The following is a 6,629-nucleotide window of genomic DNA, read 5'->3' on the forward strand; positions in this document are numbered from 1 at the left end:
TCCTCTCTGCAATTCTCCTTGGCCTATAACAAGAGCGCCCCTTACTCAACACCAGTCCAAGCACCTTGCTTTGTGGAAAAACTTTCTTTGTGATCCAGACTACGGAAACCTGCCATTTTTCACCCACAGCATCAGCAGCTGCTTCTGTGGCCATGAGCTTCTCATAGAAAGTACGAAGCTTATGTTCATCATCCACTTCAATGAGTTTCTGACAGCTGGTGGCTGGGAGAAAGATATTCAGTTTCATCTTGACACAGCCAACTGCCTAAGAGGCACCACAAAAAAAAGAGTCATTTTTCATTTTTATTTTTTAATGCATATGGGTGTGTTGTCTGCATGTATGTATGTATGTGCACCATATGCATGCAATGCCCAAGGAATCCAGAAGAGGGCACCAGATGCCCTGGAACCAGAGTACAGACGGTTATGAAAGCCATGTGAGGGCTGGGATTCAATTCCAGAAGCAACTGGCTCTTCACTGTGGAGCTATCTCTCCACAGTGTTTTGTTTTGTTTTGTTTTGTTTTGTTTTGTTTCGTTTCGTTTCGTTTTGTTTTGTTTTGTTTTTAAATGCCATAAGTGGTTGGTTGAGTCTGTAGTCATGGAACTCCTGACTTAGAAAGGACCAGCTGTCCCTTTCTGTATACAAAAAGGTAAGTGGTCTATGTATTTTACCACAATCAAAATGATACATACAGGGTGAAGAAGTAACCCAATTGGTGTGGGAGGCCAGCTCCCACCTTTTACAGGGTTCCTATGAGGAGGAGAGAGGAATAAGGAATTTGTAGATAGAAAGACAGCAGAGATGAGACAGACAGAAACACAAGACAGCTTCGGGAGGACCTGGATCAAAATCCATCATCCCCTTCTAGATCTTCAAAAGGGCTTTTTATAACAATGCCAAGGGACAGGGCAAAAGACCTCCCCCCCTTGCTAGATCAAAGCACACCACACAGCCAAGTGTAGACCCTTCCAAACACCTGGTAACCACGCCCATGGTCAAATCATGCCCTTATGCAGCCCTGCTGGTTAAAGCAAGCTCAGATCTCACTTGGAAACCTCTGTGGGCCTCCACAGATTGGTAGAGCACTTGCTTGACATACAGAAAGCCAGGGGTTCAATTCTTAACACTCCATAAAACCAGATGTGGCGGCAAACATCTGTTGTTTCAGTACTCAGCAAGTAGAGGCAGGAGGATCAGAAGTTGGAGGTTGTGACTGGGTACATGGCAAGTTTGAGGTCAACATGGGCTATTTGAGATTCTAAAATAAATAAATAAATAAATAAATAAACACTCATTCACATCTATGTTCAAAGCCACGTTGTGTATTTAAGGCTGTTCCCCTAATGCATTGGAGGGCTGGGAGGATGGGGGAAGAAGCAAGGGGTGTATTTGAAATGCAGACAAATGGCAAGGAACCAAGAGGGTGGCAAACTAGTCTGTGCACCCGAGTGTCATATTCTTCAACTTCAAAAATCTTCATGGCTCAGCCCAGTGTCAGGGTGCTTGCCTAGCATGTGAGAGGCCCTGGGTTTGAACCCCAACACTGTAGAAAAATAAATTTAAAAAAATGAAGTTGCGGCCGGGCGGTGGTGGCGCATGCCTTTAATCCCAGCACTCGGGAGGCAGAGCCAGGCGGATCTCTGTGAGTTCGAGGCCAGCCTGGTCTCCAAAGCGAGTTCCAGGAAAGGCGCAAAGCTACACAGAGAAACCCTGTCTCGAAAAACCAAAAAAAAAAAAAAAAAAATGAAGTTGCGTACAATTTTAACACGGCTAGTCAGGTGAAACCGGCCCATCCATAAAATCATTTTAAAATAAAAAAGAATCTTAAAGAAAATTCTGGCACGCCAAGTCCAACGCAGGGGTCCAGTCCAAGGTTGACCCCAGCATGGCTGGCTTCATGCCTGGCCTTCTCTGCTCTCCTGCAGCCAGCAGCTCCGTAGGTATCCCTGCAGCTGCCGGAAGTGCCAGCCTGGGGCTGGCACCATGGGCCCAGCCGGGCATCACAGGCTGGCCGCCTTATCACACCGGGCAGAAGAAGCAGCGTGGGGCCTACCACAGGCCCTCCCGTGGCCGCAGCGGGGCAGCTGGCTTTTCTTCCCCCTGACCATCTTTGAGCTGGAGATCAGACACAGGGAAAGATTAAAACAAATATGAATTTAATCAAGGGATTCTGCTGTCCTGGGGTGGAAACAGGAGCCTGCTGACATAAAGAGGGGCCGGAACGCTAGGGAGCCGGAGTGGAATCAAAGCCGCTTGCTTACCACTAACCGCTCAGATGATCCATATCATAACAACAAAAAAGAAAAACAATTATTTATTCTTTTTGATGTTGCAGCTCAGCAGCAACTTGCTTTTTGAAGAGAGCAAGGTCAGAACCAAGTTATTGTTTTTGCCTGAAACTTTGACAGGGACTCTGAGTTCTTCTGTGTGACTCTCGGACAAGAGATGAGAGAGACTTGCAGACGCATTTCTTCCAGGCCATGGAGCAGCTCCTTTATCCCCCCTCCTTCCCTCCCTCCTCCTGGCCATTTCTCTCTCCCTTCTCTTCCTCAAGGACCTGAGGGCACAAAGGCCACCAAGCAGGAGTTCTTCCTCCTCTGGATCGGAGTTCTCTGATTCACGCCTATGAGCGGGCTGGGGAAAGTCTTTTAGCCCTCTGATATACTCCTCAAACATTGGCAATGCAGCTCAGGTGTGAGGTGTTCCATGACTGGTGTGTAGCACAAACACCATCAGTCGTGACTCGGACCTGTGAGTTTATCGTTCACCAGAAAGACACGATTAATCATCCAGGCCCATCCCAGCAAGCACAGGCCATGCCTGGGGCTTCAGGAGAACATGGGATTCAAGAGCACCTGTTCCATGGAAGTCACATTTAAGCTAATCTGGGTAGATACAACAGAATTTGCCAGGGGAAGAAGTGTGTTGGAACAGAGGGAAGAGACCGCACACCAGCATGGAGGTAAGGGAGCTCAGGTTCAAAGAACCAGAGTAGTTTGATTCTGCAGGTGGGGAAGGCTGTTGGAATAGCAAACCCCTGAGATCTTCTACAGGTCCAGCTCCTGCAGGCTCTTACTGAGCCACAAGGAGTCAAGTCCCTCTCCACAGTAACAGAGCCACAGCTAAGGCCTTTCAGCCAGGCATCCCTTGATCAAGGTGCTTCCTGAAGTTGGCAGAACCACAGAGAGCCAACGCTGAAAGTGAGAGACAGCACCAGCAGGGACCAGAGACGTGTCGGGATGCTGGAAATGAGAGGGAAACTGAGAAAGGTTCGCACTGGAACAACATAGGCTCGTGTGCCACTGGGCGCGAGCAGAGTAGAGGCCAGAGCCTAGCTCCACACCTGAGAACAGCCATGCAGGAGAAGCAGCCAAGGATGGGAGGAATGGTCATCTCACAGATGGGAGCACAGGGTTCGGGCTCAGGAGACAGGGGCCAGATATGCAGATCTGCAGATAGATATGCAGATATGCAGATATTCAGGTATGCAGGTTCCTTTCTGCCTTTAGCGCCTGCTTGCTGGTTTGGGTATTTTATAGTCTTTGATTCTTCACCCAGCTATTAAAACTGATAAGCCCTTCAAGCTGTACTATATTTAGGGGTTAGAAGATGGGACAAAAGCCACCACTGATAAAACATCTAGCTCAAAAGCCAAAAGGGCTGACATACTGTGTGACACAGATTTTTTTTTTAATTCTCTTTTGTTCTTGTTGCTTTAGCAAAACACCTGAGACTGGGTAATTTATAAACCACAGAGATTCATTGGCTTGATGTCCGAATCTGGAAAGGGCCTTCTTACCACACATTGACATGGCATTGATTACAGCATGAGAGGAGAGAGAGAGAGAGAGAGAGGAAGTCCACTTTGGCTTCTCTTCCTCTTCCCATAAAGGCAGCCCATCCTGTGGTGTGCCTTTTCGCCCTCATTGAATCCAAATCACCTCCAAGGCCCTACCTCCAAAGACCACTAACCCTGGGAAGTGAGGATTTGTTCACAACGTGGAGTCTGGGAGAAACACTGAAACCAGAGCAGGAATCCTAGAAGCAGGTCTTTGGGGAACAGGCCCAGAAGAAGTACAGCAGAGCGAGTCAAAGGACGGCAGCTGAAGGTACCATCACTACCTCCATGAGGAGGTTAGTATATGGGTGAGTCAGGTCCGTTCCTACCGGGCCTCAGACATACCTGAGGGGCATCCTGCCTGGAAGATTTACCCACCGTTGCCTGGTGCTCAACCTAAAAGGCCATTCCTCACCAGGCGGTGGTGGCACATGCCTTTAATCCCAGCACTCGGGAGGCAGAGGCAGGCGGATCTTTGTGAGTTTGAGGCCAGCCTGGTCTACAGAGTGAGATCCAGGAAAGGCACAAAGCTACACAGAGAAACCCTGTCTCGAAAAACAAACAAACAAACAAACAAGCCATTCCTGTCCCTGGCACATCAAGGCTGGCCATGTTCCTATGTCCCGAAATGAGTTCAACAACCATAGTTCTTCATGTTAGTGAGTCAGGACGCCAGAGGTTGGAGCAGGACGCAGGAGGGTCAGTGTCTGTGCGACACAGCAAGCCACCAGTAGGCAAGTTGTCAACTAATGACTGGAGTTGAGTTTTTAAAGAAAACAGAGCTGAGCATGACAGTACACACCTGTGATCCCATCACACTGGAGACTGAGGCAGGGTGCTCCTGAGTTCCAGCCTAAGCCACACAGAGATCCAGTCTCAAAAAATAAGCAAAGCGAAAGAGCAACAGAAAAGAACGCTTTCTCTGGAGCCCGTGGCAATTTCATCCTGCAAAGCCCATCATAATATGTCCCTCACCGCCACCCTTACATAACTGAGCAACCTGGAAGAAACCCCACAAACCCAGAGAGCAGAAAAATGGCATCGGAGTGCTAAAGAGGCTTTCTCGCCTCACAGGAAGGCAGACCTGGTGGAGACAGCTGTAAGGTGTTCAGAAGGAAGACCTTGCCTGCGGCTGGCGAAGTCCAGGGGCCCCACCTCCTCCCACTCTGACCCAGCTTGCCAGCTAGCCCCCAGTGTCTTTGTCTGGCAGACACAGCCCTGGCCTGGGGAAGAGCCTCAGCCCCTGACATGGGGACTCAGTGGGGATCTGCAGTCCAGCCCATGGGTGGAATGACGTAAGTGTGCATCCCTTCCACTCCCCATCAGTATGAAGCCCCCGATGCTCACAGGTGATTGGCTCAATTAGCACAGCCCTTCTGACCGTCTTCCTCCCTCCCCTTTCTTGCTTCCCAGGATGTGCCAAAGCCAGCTGATACCAGTGCATGGGAACCATCTCTGTGGACTGTCCCCGAAGACCCCTGTGCTAGAAGTCATTCTAAAGTACCTAGCCTTGAATATTCTGTTATAGCCACAGAAAACAGACCGTCATGTCCTACATCTCTCTTAATTCTTCACTCAACTAGCCTACCTTAGTAACTTAAAATCAAACTTGGTGGGAACATTGTCATCATGAAAACGAGAAAACACTTATAAAGGGCTACTTCCCCACTTTACTAGCACATGTCTGTTCATCTTCCTAATCTGTTATCACTGTTGCCCGGCATTATCTACCAAATAAATCACCTTGTAGAGGGCCAATGGTCCAGGCCTGTAATCCTGGCTATTTGGAAGGCTGAGGCAGGAGGGTCACCAATTCAAGGCCTTCCTGGGCTACGGAATGAGTCCGAGGCCAGGGTGTATAAATCAGTGAGACACTGTCTCCGAATAAAAAGTAAAAATAGGGGGCTGGAGAGAGGGTCAGTAGTTAGAAGAACTTGCCGCAGGAGAGCTGACACCCCAAGTTCAGTTCCCAGCACCCAAACCAGGCGGCTCACAAACATCTGTCATCTCAGCTCCAGAGGAGCCAATGTCCTCCTCCAGCCTCCACAGGCCCCTGCGCATGCATGCCCATACACACACACATACACACACACACACACACACACACACACACACACACACACACACACACACACGGAAATAATAAAATAAATAGATTTCTATTTAAAGTGAAAGCAGCACTGGAATACAGCTCAGTTGTAGAGGTCATGCCAAGAACAGACAAGACACTAGCTTCAACCGTGGGCACCACAAAAATTAAAATCAAGTCATTAGTTACATTAAAATCCTTGCTCAGTTGTCAGCTCCTGAGGGTGACTAGCCCACCAGGGGGATGGCCCAGAGTCCAAGATTGCCCCCCCCCACTCTCTAGCCTCTTTTCCCACCAATCCGTGTCCTGGCCCTCATTCCTCCCTCACACCTTCCCAGCTCCCATCCACTTCCCAGTCCACCACTTCCTGGCACCTTCAGTGACAGTCTTTTATTTACACCTGTCATAGGGGCTCCATCCTCAGAAGGGGTGAATGTTGGTCTAGTGGAGTTCTAGGAAGAACAAAATGTGATTAAAAAGGCCAGACCTGAGGGCTGGGAGGATGGCTCAGTCAGAAATTCAGCCAGGATGGAGCTTGCTACTAGTCAAGTCCTCAGGACCAACCTAGCCTTTTGGAATATTTACTTCTTTCTCCCAACAGTGAGGAACAACCACCACTGGCACATCTACCTATGAGATTCTGGTAGGGTCCACACTCACTGTAATAATGGCTTCTCTCATGTGCCTGCTAGCAAAATA

Source organism: Peromyscus californicus, unplaced genomic scaffold (assembly GCF_007827085.1).
Source record: "Peromyscus californicus insignis strain IS unplaced genomic scaffold, ASM782708v3 Scaffold_8__1_contigs__length_139910024, whole genome shotgun sequence".
Taxonomy (NCBI): domain Eukaryota; kingdom Metazoa; phylum Chordata; class Mammalia; order Rodentia; family Cricetidae; genus Peromyscus; species Peromyscus californicus.